Raw genomic sequence first — 22,568 nt, 5'->3', positions numbered from 1 at the left:
AATTTCCCTCCATCCAGCGTTCCCCCAAGTCTCCCGATAAAAATGATACCTCACTTGTGTGGGTAGGCCTAGCGCCCGCGACAGGAAATGGCCCAAAACACAACGTGGACACATCACATTTTTTCATAGAAAACAGTGCCTATCTGTGGATTTTGGCCTCTAGCTCAGCCGGCACCTGGGGAAACCTAGCAAACCAGCGCATTTTTTAACACTAGAAACCCAGGGGAATCCAAGATGGAGTGACTTGTGGGGGTCTGACCAGGTTCTGTTACCCAGAATCCTTTGCAAACCTCAAACTTTGGCTAAAAAAACACATTTTCCTCAAATTTTGGTGACAGAAAGTTCTGAAATCAGAGAGGAGCCACAAATTTCCTTCCACCCAGCGTTCCCCCAAGTCTCCCGATAAAAATGATACCTCACTTGTGTGGGTAGGCCTAGCGCCCGCAACAGGAAATGCCCCAAAACGCAACGTGGACCCATCACATTTTTTGAAAGAAAACAGAGGTGTTTTTTGCAAACGTGCCTACCTGTAGATTTTGGCCTCTAGCTCAGCCGGCACCTAAGTAAACCTACCAAACCTGTGCATTTTTTTAAACTAGAGACCTAGGGGAATCCAAGATCGGGTGACTTTCTGGGGCTCTGACCAGGTTCTGTTACCCAAAATCCTTTGCAATCCGCAAAATTTGGCTAAAAAAACACGTTTTCCTCACATTTTGGTGACAGAAAGTTCTGGAACCAGAGAGGAGCCATAAATTTCCCTCCATCCAGCGTTCCCCCAAGTCTCCCGATAAAAATGATACCTCACTTGTGTGGGTAGGCCTAGCGCCCGCGACAGGAAATGGCCCAAAACACAACGTGGACACATCACATTTTTTCATAGAAAACAGTGCCTACCTGTGGATTTTGGCCTCTAGCTCAGCCGGCACCTGGGGAAACCTAGCAAACCAGCGCATTTTTTAACACTAGAAACCCAGGGGAATCCAAGATGGGGTGACTTGTGGGGCTCTGACCAGGTTCTGTTACCCAGAATCCTTTGCAAACCTCAAACTTTCGCTAAAAAAAACACATTTTCCTCAAATTTTGGTGATAGAAAGTTCTGGAATCAGAGAGGAGCCACAAATTTCCTTCCACCCAGCGTTCCTCCAAGTCTCCCGATAAAAATGATACCTCACTTGTGTGGGTAGGCCTAGCGCCCGCGACAGGAAATGCCCCAAAACGCAACGTGGACCCATCACATTTTTTGAAAGAAAACAGAGGTGTTTTTTGCAAACGTGCCTACCTGTAGATTTTGGCCTCTAGCTCAGCCGGCACCTAGGTAAACCTACCAAACCTGTGCATTTTTTTAAACTAGAGACCTAGGGGAATCCAAGATCGGGTGACTTGTGGGGCTCTGACCAGGTTCTGTTACCCAAAATCCTTTGCAAAACGCAAAATTTGGCCAAAAAAAACACGTTTTCCTCACATTTTGGTGACAGAAAGTTGTGGAATCAGAGAGGAGCCACAAATTTCCCTCCATCCAGCGTTCCCCCAAGTCTCCCGATAAAAATGATACCTCACTTGTGTGGGTAGGCCTAGCGCCCGCGACAGGAAATGGCCCAAAACACAACGTGGACACATCACATTTTTTCATAGAAAACAGTGCCTACCTGTGGATTTTGGCCTCTAGCTCAGCCGGCACCTGGGGAAACCTAGCAAACCAGCGCATTTTTTAACACTAGAAACCCAGGGGAATCCAAGATGGGGTGACTTGTGGGGCTCTGACCAGGTTCTGTTACCCAGAATCCTTTGCAAACCTCAAACTTTGGCTAAAAAAACACATTTTCCTCAAATTTTGGTGACAGAAAGTTCTGAAATCAGTGAGGAGCAACAAATTTCCTTCCACCCAGCGTTCCCCCAAGACTCCCGATAAAAATTATACCTCACTTGTGTGGGTAGGCCTAGCGCCCGCGACAGGAAATGCCCCAAAACGCAACGTGGACCCATCACATTTTTTGAAAGAAAACAGAGGTGTTTTTTGCAAACGTGCCTACCTGTAGATTTTGGCCTCTAGCTCAGCCGGCACCTAGGTAAACCTACCAAACCTGTGCATTTTTTTAAGCTAGAGACCTAGGGGAATCCAAGATCGGGTGACTTTCTGGGGCTCTGACCAGGTTCTGTTACCCAAAATCCTTTGCAAACTGCAAAATTTGGCTAAAAAAACACGTTTTCCTCAAATTTTGGTGACAGAAAGATCTATAACCAGAGAGGAGCCACAAATTTCCCTCCATCCAGCGTTCCCCCAAGTCTCCCGATAAAAATGATACCTCACTTGTGTGGGTAGGCCTAGCGCCCGCGTCAGGAAATGGCCCAAAACACAACGTGGACACATCAAATTTTTTCATAGAAAACAGTGCCTACCTGTGGATTTTGGCCTCTAGCTCAGCCAGCACCTGGGGAAACCTAGCAAACCAGCGCATTTTTTAACACTAGAAACCCAGGGGAATCCAAGATGGGGTGACTTGTGGGGCTCTGACCAGGTTCTGTTACCCAGAATCCTTTGCAAACCTCAAACTTTGGCTAAAAAAACACATTTTCCTCAAATTTTGGTGACAGAAAGTTCTGAAATCAGTGAGGAGCAACAAATTTCCTTCCACCCAGCGTTCCCCCAAGTCTCCCGATAAAAATGATAGCTCACTTGTGTGGGTAGGCCTAGCGCCCGCGACAGGAAATGCCCCAAAACGCAACGTGGACCCATCACATTTTTTGAAAGAAAACAGAGGTGTTTTTTGCAAACGTGCCTACCTGTAGATTTTGGCCTCTAGCTCAGCCGGCACCTAGGTAAACCTACCAAACCTGTGCATTTTTTTAAACTAGAGACCTAGGGGAATCCAAGATCGGGTGACTTTCTGGGGCTCTGACCAGGTTCTGTTACCCAAAATCCTTTGCAAACCGCAAAATTTGGCTAAAAAAACACGTTTTCCTCAAATTTTGGTGACAGAAAGATCTGGAACCAGAGAGGAGCCACAAATTTCCCTCCATCCAGCGTTCCCCCAAGTCTCCCGATAAAAATGATACCTCTCTTGTGTGGGTAGGCCTAGCGCCCGCGACAGGAAATGGCCCAAAACACAACGTGGACACATCACATTTTTTCATAGAAAACAGTGCCTACCTGTGGATTTTGGCCTCTAGCTCAGCCAGCACCTGGGGAAACCTAGCAAACCAGCGCATTTTTTAACACTAGAAACCCAGGGGAATCCAAGATGGGGTGACTTGTGGGGCTCTGACCAGGTTCTGTTACCCAGAATCCTTTGCAAACCTCAAACTTTGGCTAAAAAAACACATTTTCCTCAAATTTTGGTGACAGAAAGTTCTGAAATCAGAGAGGAGCCACAAATTTCCTTCCACCCAGCGTTCCCCCAAGTCTCCCGATAAAAATGATACCTCACTTGTGTGGGTAGGCCTAGCGCCCGCGACAGGAAATGCCCCAAAACGCAACGTGGACCCATCACATTTTTTGAAAGAAAACAGAGGTGTTTTTTGCCAACGTGCCTACCTGTAGATTTTGGCCTCTAGCTCAGCCGGCACCTAGGTAAACCTACCAAACCTGTGCATTTTTTTAAACTAGAGACGTAGGGGAATCCAAGATCGGGTGACTTTCTGGGGCTCTGACCAGGTTCTGTTACCCAAAATCCTTTGCAAACCGCAAAATTTGGCTAAAAAATCACATTTTCCTCACATTTTGGTGACAGAAAGTTCTGGAATCAGAGGGGAGCCACAAATTTCCCTCCATCCAGCGTTCCCCCAAGTCTCCCGATAAAAATGATACCTCACTTGTGTGGGTAGGCCTAGCGCCCGCGACAGGAAATGGCCCAAAACACAACGTGGACACATCACATTTTTTCATAGAAAACAGTGCCTACCTGTGGATTTTGGCCTCTAGCTCAGCCAGCACCTGGGGAAACCTAGCAAACCAGCGCATTTTTTAACACTAGAGACCCAGGGGAATCCAACATGGGGTGACTTGTGAGGCTCTGACCAGGTTCTGTTACCCAGAATCCTTTGCAAACCTCAAACTTTGGCTAAAAAAAAACACATTTTCCTCAAATTTTGGTGACAGAAAGTTCTGGAATCAGAGAGGAGCCACAAATTTCCTTCCACCCAGCGTTCCTCCAAGTCTCCCGATAAAAATGATACCTCACTTGTGTGGGTAGGCCTAGCGCCCGCGACAGGAAATGCCCCAAAACGCAACGTGGACCCATCACATTTTTTTAAAGAAAACAGAGGTGTTTTTTGCCAACGTGCCTACCTGTAGATTTTGGCCTCTAGCTCAGCCGGCACCTAGGTAAACCTACCAAACCTGTGCATTTTTTTAAGCTGGAGACCTAGGGGAATCCAAGATCGGGTGACTTTCTGGGGCTCTGACCAGGTTCTGTTACCCAAAATCCTTTGCAAACCGCAAAATTTGGCTAAAAAAACACGTTTTCCTCAAATTTTGGTGACAGAAAGATCTGGAACCAGAGAGGAGCCACAAATTTCCCTCCATCCAGCGTTCCCCCAAGTCTCCCGATAAAAATGATACCTCACTTGTGTGGGTAGGCCTAGCGCCCGCGACAGGAAATGGCCCAAAACACAACGTGGACACATCACATTTTTTCATAGAAAACAGTGCCTACCTGTGGATTTTGGCCTCTAGCTCAGCCAGCACCTGGGGAAACCTAGCAAACCAGCGCATTTTTTAACACTAGAAACCCAGGGGAATCCAAGATGGGGTGACTTGTGGGGCTCTGACCAGGTTCTGTTACCCAGAATCCTTTGCAAACCTCAAACTTTGGCTAAAAAAACACATTTTCCTCATATTTTAGTGACAGAAAGTTCTGGAACCAGAGAGGAGCCACAAATTTCCCTCCATCCAGCGTTCCCCCAAGTCTCCCGATAAAAATGATACCTCACTTGTGTGGGTAGGCCTAGCGCCCGCGTCAGGAAATGGCCCAAAACACAACGTGGACACATCACATTTTTTCATAGAAAACAGTGCCTACCTGTGGATTTTGGCTTCTAGCTCAGCCGGCACCTGGGGAAACCTAGCAAACCAGCGCATTTTTTAACACTAGAAACCCAGGGGAATCCAAGATGGGGTGACTTGTGGGGCTCTGACCAGGTTCTGTTACCCAGAATCCTTTGCAAACCTCAAACTTTGGCTAAAAAAACACATTTATCTCAAATTTTGGTGACAGAAAGTTCTGAAATCAGAGAGGAGACACAAATTTCCTTCCACCCAGCGTTCCCCCAAGTCTCCCGATAAAAATGATACCTCACTTGTGTGGGTAGGCCTAGCGCCCGCGACATGAAGTGCCCCAAAACGCAACGTGGACCCATCACATTTTTTGAAAGAAAACAGAGGTGTTTTTTGAAAACGTGCCTACCTGTAGATTTTGGCCTCTAGCTCAGCCGGCACCTAGGTAAACCTACCAAACCTGTGCATTTTTTTAAACTAGAGACCTAGGGGAATCCAAGATCGGGTGACTTTCTGGGGCTCTGACCAGGTTCTGTTACCCAAACTCCTTTGCAAAACGCAAAATTTGGCTAAAAAAACACGTTTTCCTCACATTTTGGTGAAAGAAAGTTCTGGAATCAGAGGGGAGCCACAAATTTCCCTCCATCCAGCGTTCCCCCAAGTCTCCCGATAAAAATGATACCTCACTTGTGTGGGTAGGCCTAGCGCCCGCGACAGGAAATGGCCCAAAACACAACGTGGACACATCAAATTTTTTCATAGAAAACAGAGCGTACCTGTGGATTTCGGCCTCTAGCTCAGCCGGCACCTGGGGAAACCTAGCAAACCAGCGCATTTTTTAACACTAGAAACCCAGGGGAATCCAAGATGGGGTGACTTGTGGGGCTCTGACCAGGTTCTGTTACCCAGAATCCTTTGCAAACCTCAAACTTTGGCTAAAAAAAAACAAATTTTCCTCAAATTTTGGTGACAGAAAGTTCTGGAATCAGAGAGGAGCCACAAATTTCCTTCCACCCAGCGTTCCTCCAAGTCTCCCGATAAAAATGATACCTCACTTGTGTGGGTAGGCCTAGCGCCCGCGACAGGAAATGCCCCAAAACGCAACGTGGACCCATCACATTTTTTTAAAGAAAACAGAGGTGTTTTTTTCAAACGTGCCTACCTGTAGATTTTGGCCTCTAGCTCAGCCAGCACCTAGGTAAACCTACCAAACCTGTGCATTTTTTTAAACTAGAGACCTAGGGGAATCCAAGATCGGGTGACTTGTGGGGCTCTGACCAGGTTCTGTTACTCAAAATCCTTTGCAAAACGCAAAATTTGGCAAAAAAAACACTTTTTCCTCACATTTTGGTGTCAGAAAGTTCTGGAATCAGAGGAGCCACAAATTTCCCTCCATCCAGCGTTCCCCCAAGTCTCCCGATAAAAATGATACCTCACTTGTGTGGGTAGGCCTAGCGCGCGCGACAGGAAATGGCCCAAAACACAACGTTGACACATCACATTTTTTCATAGAAAACAGTGCCTACCTGTGGATTTTGGCCTCTAGCTCAGCCGGCACCTGGGGAAACCTAGCAAACCAGCGCATTTTTTAAAACTAGAAACCCAGAGGAATCCAAGATGGGGTGACTTGTGGGGCTCTGACCAGGTTCTGTAACCCAGAATCCTTTGCAAACCTCAAACTTTGGCTAAAAAAACACATTTTCCTCAAATTTTGGTGACAGAAAGTTCTGAAATCAGAGAGGAGCCACAAATTTCCTTACACCCAGCGTTCCCCCAAGTCTCCCGATAAACATTATACCTCACTTGTGTGGGTAGGCCTAGCGCCCGCGACAGGAAATACCCCAAAACGCAATGTGGACCCATCACATTTTTTGAAAGAAAACAGAGGTGTTTTTTGCAAACGTGCCTACCTGTAGATTTTGGCCTCTAGCTCAGCCGGCACCTAGGGAAACCTACCAAACCTGTGCATTTTTTAAAACTAGAGACCTAGGGGAATCCAAGATCGGGTGAATTGTGGGGCTCTGACCAGGTTCTGTTACCCAAAATCCTTTGCAAACCGGAAAATTTCGCTAAAAAAACACGTTTTCCTCATATTTTGGTGACAGAAAGTTCTAGAACCAGAGAGGAGACACATATTTCCCTCCATCCAGCGTTCCCCCAAGTCTCCCGATAAAAATGATACCTCACTTGTGTGGGTAGGCCTAGCGCCCGCGACAGGAAATGCCCCAAAACGCAACGTGGACCCATCACATTTTTTTAAAGAAAACAGAGGTGTTTTTTGCAAACGTGCCTACCTGTAGATTTTGGCCTCTAGCTCAGCCGGCACCTAGGGAAACCTACCAAACCTGTGCATTTTCTTAAACTAGAGACCTAGGGGAATCCAAGATCGGGTGACTTGTGGGGCTCTGACCAGGTTCTGTTACCCAAAATCCTTTGCAAACTGCAAAATTTGGCTAAAAAAACACGTTTTCCTCATATTTTGGTGAGAGAAAGTTCTGGAACCAGAGAGGAGCCACAAATTTCCCTCCATCCAGCGTTCCCCCAAGTCTCCCGATAAAAATGATACCTCACTTGTGTGGGTAGGCCTAGCGCCCGCGACAGGAAATGGCCCAAAACACAACGTGGACACATCACATTTTTTCATAGAAAACAGTGCCTACCTGTGGATTTTGGCCTCTAGCTCAGCCGGCACCTGGGGAAACCTAGCAAACCAGCGCATTTTTTAAAACTAGAAACCCAGGGGAATCCAAGATGGGGTGACTTGTGGGGCTCTGACCAGGTTCTGTTACCCAGAATCCTTTGCAAACCTCAAACTTTGGCTAAAAAAAAACAAATTTTCCTCAAATTTTGGTGACAGAAAGTTCTGAAATCAGAGAGGAGCCACAAATTTCCTTCCACCCAGCGTTCCCCCAAGTCTCCCGATAAAAATTATACCTCACTTGTGTGGGTAGGTCTAGCGCCCGCGACAGGAAATGCCCCAAAACGCAACGTGGACCCATCTCATTTTTTGAAAGAAAACAGAGGAGTTTTTTGCAAACGTGCCTACCTGTAGATTTTGGCCTCTAGCTCAGCCGGCATCTAGGGAAACTTACCAAACCTGTGCATTTTTTAAAACTAGAGACCTAGGGGAATCCAAGATCGGGTGACTTTTGGGGCTCTGACCAGGTTCTGTTACCCAAAATCCTTTGCAAACCGCAAAATTTCGCAAAAAAAACAAGTTTTCCTCATATTTTGGTGACAGAAAGTTCTGGAACCAGAGAGGATCCACATATTTCCCTCCATCCAGCGTTCCCCCAAGTCTCCCGATAAAAATGATACCTCACTTGTATGGGTAGGCCTAGCGCCCGCGACAGGAAATGCCCCAAAACGCAACGTGGACCCATCACATTTTTGAAAGAAAACAGAGGTGTTTTTTGCAAACGTGCCTACCTGTAGATTTTGGCCTCTAGCTCAGCCGGCACCTAGGGAAACCTACCAAACCTGTGCATTTTTTTAAACTAGAGACCTAGGGGAATCCAAGATCGGGTGACTTGTGGGGCTCTGACCAGGTTCTGTTACCCAAAATCCTTTGCAAAACGCAAAATTTGGCAAACAAAACACGTTTTCCTCACATTTTGGTGACAGAAAGTTCTGGAATCAGAGAGGAGCCACAAATTTCCCTCCATCCAGCGTTCCCCCAAGTCTCCCGATAAAAATGATACCTCACTTGTGTGGGTAGGCCTAGCGCCCGCGACAGGAAATGGCCCAAAACACAACGTGGACACATCACATTTTTTCATAGAAAACAGTGCCTACCTGTGGATTTTGGCCTCTAGCTCAGCCGGCACCTGGGGAAACCTAGCAAACCAGCGCATTTTTGAAAACTAGAAACCCAGGGGAATCCAAGATGGGGTGACTTGTGGGGCTCTGACCAGGTTCTGTTACCCAGAATCCTTTGCAAACCTCAAACTTTGGCTAAAAAAAACACATTTTCCTCAAATTTTGGTGACAGAAAGTTCTGAAATCAGAGAGGAGCCACAAATTTCCTTCCACCCAGCGTTCCCCCAAGTCTCCCGATAAAAATTATACCTCACTTGTGTGGGTAGGCCTAGCGCCCGCGATAGGAAATGCCCCAAAACGCAACGTGGACCCATCACATTTTTTGAAAGAAAACAGTGGTGTTTTTTGCAAACGTGCCTACCTGTAGATTTTGGCCTCTAGCTCAGCCGGTATCTAGGGAAACCTACCAAACCTGTGCATTTTTTAAAACTAGAGACCTAGGGGAATCCAAGATCGGGTGACTTTTGGGGCTCTGACCAGGTTCTGTTACCCAAAATCCTTTGCAAACCGCAAAATTTCGCTAAAAAAACAAGTTTTCCTCATATTTTGGTGACAGAAAGTTCTGGAACCAGAGAGGATCCACATATTTCCCTCCATCCAGCGTTCCCCCAAGTCTCCCGATAAAAATGATACCTCACTTGTGTGGGTAGGCCTAGCGCCCGCGACAGGAAATGCCCCAAAACGCAACGTGGACCCATCACATTTTTTGAAAGAAAACAGAGGTGTTTTTTGCAAATGTGCCTACCTGTAGATTTTGGCCTCTAGCTCAGCCGGCACCTAGGGAAACCTACCAAACCTGTGCATTTTTTAAAACTAGAGACCTAGGGGAATCCAAGATCGGGTGACTTGTGGGGCTCTGACCAGGTTCTGTTACCCAAAATCCTTTGCAAACCGCAAAATTTGGCTAAAAAAACACGTTTTCCTCATATTTTGGTGACAGAAAGTTCTGGAACCAGAGAGGAGCCACAAATTTCCCTCCATCCAGCGTTCCCCCAAGTCTCCCGATAATAATGATACCTCACTTGTGTGGGTAGGCCTAGCGCCCGCGACAGGAAATGGCCCAAAACGCAACGTGGACCCATCACATTTTTTTAAAGAAAACAGAGGTGTTTTTTTCAAACGTGCCTACCTGTAGATTTTGGCCTCTAGCTCAGCCAGCACCTAGGTAAACCTACCAAACCTGTGCATTTTTTTAAACTAGAGACCTAGGGGAATCCAAGATCGGGTGACTTGTGGGGCTCTGACCAGGTTCTGTTACCCAAAATCCTTTGCAAAACGCAAAATTTGGCAAAAAAAACACGTTTTACTCACATTTTGGTGTCAGAAAGTTCTGGAATTAGAGGAGCCACAAATTTCCCTCCATCCAGCGTTCCCCCAAGTCTCCCGATAAAAATGATACCTCACTTGTGTGGGTAGGCCTAGCGCCCGCGACAGGAAATGGCCCAAAACACAACTTGGACACATCACATTTTTTCATAGAAAACAGTGCCTACCTGTGGATTTTGGCCTCTAGCTCAGCCGGCACCTGGGGAAACCTAGCAAACCAGCGCATTTTTTACAACTAGAAACCCAGGGGAATCCAAGATGGGGTGACTTGTGGGGCTCTGACCAGGTTCTGTTAACCAGAATCCTTTGCAAACCTCAAACTTTGGCTAAAAAAACACATTTTCCTCAAATTTTGGTGACAGAAAGTTCTGAAATCAGAGAGGAGCCACAAATTTCCTTACACCCAGCGTTCCCCCAAGTCTCCCGATAAACATTATACCTCACTTGTGTGGGTAGGCCTAGCGCCCGCGACAGGTAATACCCCAAAACGCAACGTGGACCCATCACATTTTTTGAAAGAAAACAGAGGTGTTTTTTGCAAACGTGCCTACCTGTAGATTTTGGCCTCTAGCTCAGCCGGCACCTAGGGAAACCTACCAAACCTGTGCATTTTTTAAAACTAGAGACCTAGGGGAATCCAAGATCGGGTGACTTGTGGGGCTCTGACCAGGTTCTGTTACCCAAAATCCTTTGCAAACCGGAAAATTTCGCAAAAAAAAACACGTTTTCCTCATATTTTGGTGACAGAAAGTTCTAGAACCAGAGAGGAGCCACATATTTCCCTCCATCCAGCGTTCCCCCAAGTCTCCCGATAAAAATGATACCTCACTTGTGTGGGTAGGCCTAGCGCCCGCGACAGGAAATGCCCCAAAACGCAACGTGGACCCATCACATTTTTTGAAAGAAAACAGAGGTGTTTTTTGCAAACGTGCCTACCTGTAGATTTTGGCCTCTAGCTCAGCCGGCACCTAGGGAAACCTACCAAACCTGTGCATTTTTTTAAACTTGAGACTTAGGGGAATCCAAGATCGGGTGACTTGTGGGGCTCTGACCAGGTTCTGTTACCCAAAATCCTTTGCAAACCGCAAAATTTGGCTAAAAAAACACGTTTTCCTCATATTTTGGTGAGAGAAAGTTCTGGAACCAGAGAGGAGCCACAAATTTCCCTCCATCCAGCGTTCCCCCAAGTCTCCCGATAAAAATGATACCTCACTTGTGTGGGTAGGCCTAGCGCCCGCGACAGGAAATGGCCCAAAACACAATGTGGACACATCACATTTTTTCATAGAAAACAGTGCCTACCTGTGGATTTTGGCCTCTAGCTCAGCCGGCACCTGGGGAAACCTAGCAAACCAGCGCATTTTTGAAAACTAGAAACCCAGGGGAATCCAAGATGGGGTGACTTGTGGGGCTCTGACCAGGTTCTGTTACCCAGAATCCTTTGCAAACCTCAAACTTTGGCTAAAAAAACACATTTTCCTCAAATTTTGGTGACAGAAAGTTCTGAAATCAGAGAGGAGCCACAAATTTCCTTCCACCCAGCGTTCCCCCAAGTCTCCCGATAAAAATGATACCTCACTTGTGTGGGTAGGCCTAGCGCCCGCGACAGGAAATGCCCCAAAACGCAACGTGGACCCATCACATTTTTTGAAAGAAAACAGAGGTGTTTTTTGCCAACGTGCCTACCTGTAGATTTTGGCCTCTAGCTCAGCCGGCACCTAGGTAAACCTACCAAACCTGTGCATTTTTTTAAACTAGAGACCTAGGGGAATCCAAGATCGGGTGACTTTCTGGGGCTCTGACCAGGTTCTGTTACCCAAAATCCTTTGCAAACCGCAAAATTTGGCTAAAAAATCACATTTTCCTCACATTTTGGTGACAGAAAGTTCTGGAATCAGAGGGGAGCCACAAATTTCCCTCCATCCAGCGTTCCCCCAAGTCTCCCGATAAAAATGATACCTCACTTGTGTGGGTAGGCCTAGCGCCCGCGACAGGAAATGGCCCAAAACACAACGTGGACACATCACATTTTTTCATAGAAAACAGTGCCTACCTGTGGATTTTGGCCTCTAGCTCAGCCAGCACCTGGGGAAACCTAGCAAACCAGCGCATTTTTTAACACTAGAGACCCAGGGGAATCCAACATGGGGTGACTTGTGAGGCTCTGACCAGGTTCTGTTACCCAGAATCCTTTGCAAACCTCAAACTTTGGCTAAAAAAAAACACATTTTCCTCAAATTTTGGTGACAGAAAGTTCTGGAATCAGAGAGGAGCCACAAATTTCCTTCCACCCAGCGTTCCTCCAAGTCTCCCGATAAAAATGATACCTCACTTGTGTGGGTAGGCCTAGCGCCCGCGACAGGAAATGCCCCAAAACGCAACGTGGACCCATCACATTTTTTTAAAGAAAACAGAGGTGTTTTTTGCCAACGTGCCTACCTGTAGATTTTGGCCTCTAGCTCAGCCGGCACCTAGGTAAACCTACCAAACCTGTGCATTTTTTTAAGCTGGAGACCTAGGGGAATCCAAGATCGGGTGACTTTCTGGGGCTCTGACCAGGTTCTGTTACCCAAAATCCTTTGCAAACCGCAAAATTTGGCTAAAAAAACACGTTTTCCTCAAATTTTGGTGACAGAAAGATCTGGAACCAGAGAGGAGCCACAAATTTCCCTCCATCCAGCGTTCCCCCAAGTCTCCCGATAAAAATGATACCTCACTTGTGTGGGTAGGCCTAGCGCCCGCGACAGGAAATGGCCCAAAACACAACGTGGACACATCACATTTTTTCATAGAAAACAGTGCCTACCTGTGGATTTTGGCCTCTAGCTCAGCCAGCACCTGGGGAAACCTAGCAAACCAGCGCATTTTTTAACACTAGAAACCCAGGGGAATCCAAGATGGGGTGACTTGTGGGGCTCTGACCAGGTTCTGTTACCCAGAATCCTTTGCAAACCTCAAACTTTGGCTAAAAAAACACATTTTCCTCATATTTTAGTGACAGAAAGTTCTGGAACCAGAGAAGAGCCACAAATTTCCCTCCATCCAGCGTTCCCCCAAGTCTCCCGATAAAAATGATACCTCACTTGTGTGGGTAGGCCTAGCGCCCGCGTCAGGAAATGGCCCAAAACACAACGTGGACACATCACATTTTTTCATAGAAAACAGTGCCTACCTGTGGATTTTGGCCTCTAGCTCAGCCGGCACCTGGGGAAACCTAGCAAACCAGCGCATTTTTTAACACTAGAAACCCAGGGGAATCCAAGATGGGGTGACTTGTGGGGCTCTGACCAGGTTCTGTTACCCAGAATCCTTTGCAAACCTCAAACTTTGGCTAAAAAAACACATTTATCTCAAATTTTGGTGACAGAAAGTTCTGAAATCAGAGAGGAGACACAAATTTCCTTCCACCCAGCGTTCCCCCAAGTCTCCCGATAAAAATGATACCTCACTTGTGTGGGTAGGCCTAGCGCCCGCGACATGAAGTGCCCCAAAACGCAACGTGGACCCATCACATTTTTTGAAAGAAAACAGAGGTGTTTTTTGAAAACGTGCCTACCTGTAGATTTTGGCCTCTAGCTCAGCCGGCACCTAGGTAAACCTACCAAACCTGTGCATTTTTTTAAACTAGAGACCTAGGGGAATCCAAGATCGGGTGACTTTCTGGGGCTCTGACCAGGTTCTGTTACCCAAACTCCTTTGCAAAACGCAAAATTTGGCTAAAAAAACACGTTTTCCTCACATTTTGGTGAAAGAAAGTTCTGGAATCAGAGGGGAGCCACAAATTTCCCTCCATCCAGCGTTCCCCCAAGTCTCCCGATAAAAATGATACCTCACTTGTGTGGGTAGGCCTAGCGCCCGCGACAGGAAATGGCCCAAAACACAACGTGGACACATCAAATTTTTTCATAGAAAACAGAGCGTACCTGTGGATTTCGGCCTCTAGCTCAGCCGGCACCTGGGGAAACCTAGCAAACCAGCGCATTTTTTAACACTAGAAACCCAGGGGAATCCAAGATGGGGTGACTTGTGGGGCTCTGACCAGGTTCTGTTACCCAGAATCCTTTGCAAACCTCAAACTTTGGCTAAAAAAAAACAAATTTTCCTCAAATTTTGGTGACAGAAAGTTCTGGAATCAGAGAGGAGCCACAAATTTCCTTCCACCCAGCGTTCCTCCAAGTCTCCCGATAAAAATGATACCTCACTTGTGTGGGTAGGCCTAGCGCCCGCGACAGGAAATGCCCCAAAACGCAACGTGGACCCATCACATTTTTTTAAAGAAAACAGAGGTGTTTTTTTCAAACGTGCCTACCTGTAGATTTTGGCCTCTAGCTCAGCCAGCACCTAGGTAAACCTACCAAACCTGTGCATTTTTTTAAACTAGAGACCTAGGGGAATCCAAGATCGGGTGACTTGTGGGGCTCTGACCAGGTTCTGTTACTCAAAATCCTTTGCAAAACGCAAAATTTGGCAAAAAAAACACTTTTTCCTCACATTTTGGTGTCAGAAAGTTCTGGAATCAGAGGAGCCACAAATTTCCCTCCATCCAGCGTTCCCCCAAGTCTCCCGATAAAAATGATACCTCACTTGTGTGGGTAGGCCTAGCGCGCGCGACAGGAAATGGCCCAAAACACAACGTTGACACATCACATTTTTTCATAGAAAACAGTGCCTACCTGTGGATTTTGGCCTCTAGCTCAGCCGGCACCTGGGGAAACCTAGCAAACCAGCGCATTTTTTAAAACTAGAAACCCAGAGGAATCCAAGATGGGGTGACTTGTGGGGCTCTGACCAGGTTCTGTAACCCAGAATCCTTTGCAAACCTCAAACTTTGGCTAAAAAAACACATTTTCCTCAAATTTTGGTGACAGAAAGTTCTGAAATCAGAGAGGAGCCACAAATTTCCTTACACCCAGCGTTCCCCCAAGTCTCCCGATAAACATTATACCTCACTTGTGTGGGTAGGCCTAGCGCCCGCGACAGGAAATACCCCAAAACGCAATGTGGACCCATCACATTTTTTGAAAGAAAACAGAGGTGTTTTTTGCAAACGTGCCTACCTGTAGATTTTGGCCTCTAGCTCAGCCGGCACCTAGGGAAACCTACCAAACCTGTGCATTTTTTAAAACTAGAGACCTAGGGGAATCCAAGATCGGGTGAATTGTGGGGCTCTGACCAGGTTCTGTTACCCAAAATCCTTTGCAAACCGGAAAATTTCGCTAAAAAAACACGTTTTCCTCATATTTTGGTGACAGAAAGTTCTAGAACCAGAGAGGAGACACATATTTCCCTCCATCCAGCGTTCCCCCAAGTCTCCCGATAAAAATGATACCTCACTTGTGTGGGTAGGCCTAGCGCCCGCGACAGGAAATGCCCCAAAACGCAACGTGGACCCATCACATTTTTTTAAAGAAAACAGAGGTGTTTTTTGCAAACGTGCCTACCTGTAGATTTTGGCCTCTAGCTCAGCCGGCACCTAGGGAAACCTACCAAACCTGTGCATTTTCTTAAACTAGAGACCTAGGGGAATCCAAGATCGGGTGACTTGTGGGGCTCTGACCAGGTTCTGTTACCCAAAATCCTTTGCAAACTGCAAAATTTGGCTAAAAAAACACGTTTTCCTCATATTTTGGTGAGAGAAAGTTCTGGAACCAGAGAGGAGCCACAAATTTCCCTCCATCCAGCGTTCCCCCAAGTCTCCCGATAAAAATGATACCTCACTTGTGTGGGTAGGCCTAGCGCCCGCGACAGGAAATGGCCCAAAACACAACGTGGACACATCACATTTTTTCATAGAAAACAGTGCCTACCTGTGGATTTTGGCCTCTAGCTCAGCCGGCACCTGGGGAAACCTAGCAAACCAGCGCATTTTTTAAAACTAGAAACCCAGGGGAATCCAAGATGGGGTGACTTGTGGGGCTCTGACCAGGTTCTGTTACCCAGAATCCTTTGCAAACCTCAAACTTTGGCTAAAAAAAAACACATTTTCCTCAAATTTTGGTGACAGAAAGTTCTGAAATCAGAGAGGAGCCACAAATTTCCTTCCACCCAGCGTTCCCCCAAGTCTCCCGATAAAAATTATACCTCACTTGTGTGGGTAGGTCTAGCGCCCGCGACAGGAAATGCCCCAAAACGCAACGTGGACCCATCTCATTTTTTGAAAGAAAACAGAGGAGTTTTTTGCAAACGTGCCTACCTGTAGATTTTGGCCTCTAGCTCAGCCGGCATCTAGGGAAACTTACCAAACCTGTGCATTTTTTAAAACTAGAGACCTAGGGGAATCCAAGATCGGGTGACTTTTGGGGCTCTGACCAGGTTCTGTTACCCAAAATCCTTTGCAAACCGCAAAATTTCGCAAAAAAAACAAGTTTTCCTCATATTTTGGTGACAGAAAGTTCTGGAACCAGAGAGGATCCACATATTTCCCTCCATCCAGCGTTCCCCCAAGTCTCCCGATAAAAATGATACCTCACTTGTATGGGTAGGCCTAGCGCCCGCGACAGGAAATGCCCCAAAACGCAACGTGGACCCATCACATTTTTGAAAGAAAACAGAGGTGTTTTTTGCAAACGTGCCTACCTGTAGATTTTGGCCTCTAGCTCAGCCGGCACCTAGGGAAACCTACCAAACCTGTGCATTTTTTTAAACTAGAGACCTAGGGGAATCCAAGATCGGGTGACTTGTGGGGCTCTGACCAGGTTCTGTTACCCAAAATCCTTTGCAAAACGCAAAATTTGGCAAACAAAACACGTTTTCCTCACATTTTGGTGACAGAAAGTTCTGGAATCAGAGAGGAGCCACAAATTTCCCTCCATCCAGCGTTCCCCCAAGTCTCCCGATAAAAATGATACCTCACTTGTGTGGGTAGGCCTAGCGCCCGCGACAGGAAATGGCCCAAAACACAACGTGGACACATCACATTTTTTCATAGAAAACAGTGCCTACCTGTGGATTTTGGCCTCTAGCTCAGCCGGCACCTGGGGAAACCTAGCAAACCAGCGCATTTTTGAAAACTAGAAACCCAGGGGAATCCAAGATGGGGTGACTTGTGGGGCTCTGACCAGGTTCTGTTACCCAGAATCCTTTGCAAACCTCAAACTTTGGCTAAAAAAAACACATTTTCCTCAAATTTTGGTGACAGAAAGTTCTGAAATCAGAGAGGAGCCACAAATTTCCTTCCACCCAGCGTTCCCCCAAGTCTCCCGATAAAAATTATACCTCACTTGTGTGGGTAGGCCTAGCGCCCGCGATAGGAAATGCCCCAAAACGCAACGTGGACCCATCACATTTTTTGAAAGAAAACAGTGGTGTTTTTTGCAAACGTGCCTACCTGTAGATTTTGGCCTCTAGCTCAGCCGGTATCTAGGGAAACCTACCAAACCTGTGCATTTTTTAAAACTAGAGACCTAGGGGAATCCAAGATCGGGTGACTTTTGGGGCTCTGACCAGGTTCTGTTACCCAAAATCCTTTGCAAACCGCAAAATTTCGCTAAAAAAACAAGTTTTCCTCATATTTTGGTGACAGAAAGTTCTGGAACCAGAGAGGATCCACATATTTCCCTCCATCCAGCGTTCCCCCAAGTCTCCCGATAAAAATGATACCTCACTTGTGTGGGTAGGCCTAGCGCCCGCGACAGGAAATGCCCCAAAACGCAACGTGGACCCATCACATTTTTTGAAAGAAAACAGAGGTGTTTTTTGCAAATGTGCCTACCTGTAGATTTTGGCCTCTAGCTCAGCCGGCACCTAGGGAAACCTACCAAACCTGTGCATTTTTTAAAACTAGAGACCTAGGGGAATCCAAGATCGGGTGACTTGTGGGGCTCTGACCAGGTTCTGTTACCCAAAATCCTTTGCAAACCGCAAAATTTGGCTAAAAAAACACGTTTTCCTCATATTTTGGTGACAGAAAGTTCTGGAACCAGAGAGGAGCCACAAATTTCCCTCCATCCAGCGTTCCCCCAAGTCTCCCGATAATAATGATACCTCACTTGTGTGGGTAGGCCTAGCGCCCGCGACAGGAAATGGCCCAAAACGCAACGTGGACCCATCACATTTTTTTAAAGAAAACAGAGGTGTTTTTTTCAAACGTGCCTACCTGTAGATTTTGGCCTCTAGCTCAGCCAGCACCTAGGTAAACCTACCAAACCTGTGCATTTTTTTAAACTAGAGACCTAGGGGAATCCAAGATCGGGTGACTTGTGGGGCTCTGACCAGGTTCTGTTACCCAAAATCCTTTGCAAAACGCAAAATTTGGCAAAAAAAACACGTTTTACTCAAATTTTGGTGACAGAAAGTTCTGAAATCAGAGAGGAGCCACAAATTTCCTTACACCCAGCGTTCCCCCAAGTCTCCCGATAAACATTATACCTCACTTGTGTGGGTAGGCCTAGCGCCCGCGACAGGTAATACCCCAAAACGCAACGTGGACCCATCACATTTTTTGAAAGAAAACAGAGGTGTTTTTTGCAAACGTGCCTACCTGTAGATTTTGGCCTCTAGCTCAGCCGGCACCTAGGGAAACCTACCAAACCTGTGCATTTTTTAAAACTAGAGACCTAGGGGAATCCAAGATCGGGTGACTTGTGGGGCTCTGACCAGGTTCTGTTACCCAAAATCCTTTGCAAACCAGAAAATTTCGCTAAAAAAACACGTTTTCCTCATATTTTGGTGACAGAAAGTTCTAGAACCAGAGAGGAGCCACATATTTCCCTCCATCCAGCGTTCCCCCAAGTCTCCCGATAAAAATGATACCTCACTTGTGTGGGTAGGCCTAGCGCCCGCGACAGGAAATGCCCCAAAACGCAACGTGGACCCATCACATTTTTTTAAAGAAAACAGAGGTGTTTTTTGCAAACGTGCCTACCTGTAGATTTTGGCCTCTAGCTCAGCCGGCACCTAGGGAAACCTACCAAACCTGTGCATTTTTTTAAACTTGAGACTTAGGGGAATCCAAGATCGGGTGACTTGTGGGGCTCTGACCAGGTTCTGTTACCCAAAATCCTTTGCAAACCGCAAAATTTGGCTAAAAAAACACGTTTTCCTCATATTTTGGTGAGAGAAAGTTCTGGAACCAGAGAGGAGCCACAAATTTCCCTCCATCCAGCGTTCCCCCAAGTCTCCCGATAAAAATGATACCTCACTTGTGTGGGTAGGCCTAGCGCCCGCGACAGGAAATGGCCCAAAACACAATGTGGACACATCACATTTTTTCATAGAAAACAGTGCCTACCTGTGGATTTTGGCCTCTAGCTCAGCCGGCACCTGGGGAAACCTAGCAAACCAGCGCATTTTTGAAAACTAGAAACCCAGGGGAATCCAAGATGGGGTGACTTGTGGGGCTCTGACCAGGTTCTGTTACCCAGAATCCTTTGCAAACCTCAAACTTTGGCTAAAAAAAACACATTTTCCTCAAATTTTGGTGACAGAAAGTTCTGAAATCAGAGAGGAGCCACAAATTTCCTTCCACCCAGCGTTCCCCCAAGTCTCCCGATAAAAATTATACCTCACTTGTGTGGGTAGGCCTAGCGCCCGCGATAGGAAATGCCCCAAAACGCAACGTGGACCCATCACATTTTTTCATAGAAAACAGTGCCTACCTGTGGATTTTGGCCTCTAGCTCAGCCGGCACCTGGGGAAACCTAGCAAACCAGGGCATTTTTTAAAACTAGAAACCCACGGGAATCCAAGATGGGGTGACTTGTGGGGCTCTGACCAGGTTCTGTTACCCAGAATCCTTTGCAAACCTCAAACTTTGGCTAAAAAAACACATTTTCCTCAAATTTTGGTGACAGAAAGTTCTGAAATCAGAGAGGAGCCACAAATTTCCTTCCACCCAGCGTTCCCCCAAGTCTCCCGATAAAAATTATACCTCACTTGTGTGGGTAGGCCTAGCGCCCGCGACAGGAAATGCCCCAAAACCCAACGTGGACCCATCACATTTTTTGAAAGAAAACAGAGGTGTTTTTTGCAAACGTGCCTACCTGTAGATTTTGGCCTCTAGCTCAGCCGGCACCTAGGGAAACCTACCAAACCTGTGCATTTTTTAAAACTAGAGACCTAGGGGAATCCAAGATCGGGTGACTTGTGGGGCTCTGACCAGGTTCTGTTACCCAAAATCCTTTGCAAACCGCAAAATTTCGCTAAAAAAACACGTTTTCCTCATATTTTGGTGACAGAAAGATCTGGAACCAGAGAGGAGCCACATATTTCCCTCCATCCAGCGTTTCCCCAAGTCTCCCGATAAAAATGATACCTCACTTGTGTGGGTAGGCCTAGCGCCCGCAACAGGAAATGCCCCAAAACGCAACGTGGACCCATCACATTTTTTGAAAGAAAACAGTGGTGTTTTTTGCAAACGTGCCTACCTGTAGATTTTGGCCTCTAGCTCAGCCGGTATCTAGGGAAACCTACCAAACCTGTGCATTTTTTAAAACTAGAGACCTAGGGGAATCCAAGATCGGGTGACTTGTGGGGCTCTGACCAGGTTCTGTTACCCAAAATCCTTTGCAAACTGCAAAATTTGGCTAAAAAAACACGTTTTCCTCATATTTTGGTGACAGAAAGTTCTGGAACCAGAGAGGAGCCACAAATTTCCCTCCATCCAGCGTTCCCCCAAGTCTCCCGATAATAATGATACCTCACTTGTGTGGGTAGGCCTAGCGCCCGCGAAAGGAAATGGCCCAAAACACAACGTGGACACATCACATTTTTTCATAGAAAACAGTGCCTGCCTGTGGATTTTGGCCTCTAGCTCAGCCGGCACCTGGGGAAACCTAGCAAACCAGCGCATTTTTTAAAACTAGAAACCCAGGGGAATCCAAGATGGGGTGACTTGTGGGGCTCTGACCAGGTTCTGTTACCAGGAATCCTTTGCAAACCTCAAACTTTGGCTAAAAAAACACATTTTCCTCAAATTTTGGTGACAGAAAGTTCTGAAATCAGAGAGGAGCCACAAATTTCCTTCCACACAGCGTTCCCCCAAGTCTCCCGATAAAAATGATACCTCACTTGTGTGGGTAGGCCTAGCGCCCGCGACAGGAAATGCCCCAAAACGCAACGTGGACCCATCACATTTTTTTAAAGAAAACAGAGGTGTTTTTTGCAAACGTGCCTACCTGTAGATTTTGGCCTCTAGCTCAGCCGGCACCTAGGGAAACCTACCAAACCTGTGCATTTTTTAAAACTAGAGACCTAGGGGAATCCAAGATCGGGTGACTTGTGGGGCTCTGACCAGGTTCTGTTACCCAACATCCTTTGCAAACCGCAAAATTTGGCTAAAAAAACACGTTTTCCTCATATTTTGGTGACAGAAAGTTCTGGAACCAGAGAAGAGCCACAAATTTCCCTCCATCCAGCGTTCCCCCAAGTCTCCCGATAAAAATGATACCTCACTTGTGTGGGTAGGCCTAGCGCCCGCGACAGGAAATGGCCCAAAACACAACATGGACACATCACATTTTTTCATAGAAAACAGTGCCTATCTGTGGATTTTGGCCTCTAGCTCAGCCGGCACCTGGGGAAACCTAGCAAACCAGTGCATTTTTTAACACTAGAAACCCAGGGGAATCCAAGATGGAGTGACTTGTGGGGGTCTGACCAGGTTCTGTTACCCAGAATCCTTTGCAAACCTCAAACTTTGGCTAAAAAAACACATTTTCCTCAAATTTTGGTGACAGAAAGTTCTGAAATCAGAGAGGAGCCACAAATTTCCTTCCACCCAGCGTTCCCCCAAGTCTCCCGATAAAAATGATACCTCACTTGTGTGGGTAGGCCTAGCGCCCGCAACAGGAAATGCCCCAAAACGCAACGTGGACCCATCACATTTTTTGAAAGAAAACAGAGGTGTTTTTTGCAAACGTGCCTACCTGTAGATTTTGGCCTCTAGCTCAGCCGGCACCTAAGTAAACCTACCAAACCTGTGCATTTTTTTAAACTAGAGACCTAGGGGAATCCAAGATCGGGTGACTTTCTGGGGCTCTGACCAGGTTCTGTTACCCAAAATCCTTTGCAATCCGCAAAATTTGGCTAAAAAAACACGTTTTCCTCACATTTTGGTGACAGAAAGTTCTGGAACCAGAGAGGAGCCACAAATTTCCCTCCATCCAGCGTTCCCCCAAGTCTCCCGATAAAAATGATACCTCACTTGTGTGGGTAGGCCTAGCGCCCGCGACAGGAAATGGCCCAAAACACAACGTGGACACATCACATTTTTTCATAGAAAACAGTGCCTACCTGTGGATTTTGGCCTCTAGCTCAGCCGGCACCTGGGGAAACCTAGCAAACCAGCGCATTTTTTAACACTAGAAACCCAGGGGAATCCAAGATGGGGTGACTTGTGGGGCTCTGACCAGGTTCTGTTACCCAGAATCCTTTGCAAACCTCAAACTTTCGCTAAAAAAAACACATTTTCCTCAAATTTTGGTGATAGAAA

The sequence above is a fragment of the Pleurodeles waltl genome, chromosome 10, assembly GCF_031143425.1.
Source record: "Pleurodeles waltl isolate 20211129_DDA chromosome 10, aPleWal1.hap1.20221129, whole genome shotgun sequence".
Lineage (NCBI taxonomy): Eukaryota > Metazoa > Chordata > Amphibia > Caudata > Salamandridae > Pleurodeles > Pleurodeles waltl.
The sequence above is the reverse complement of the archived record's forward strand: the minus strand, read 5'-3'. Positions refer to the sequence as shown.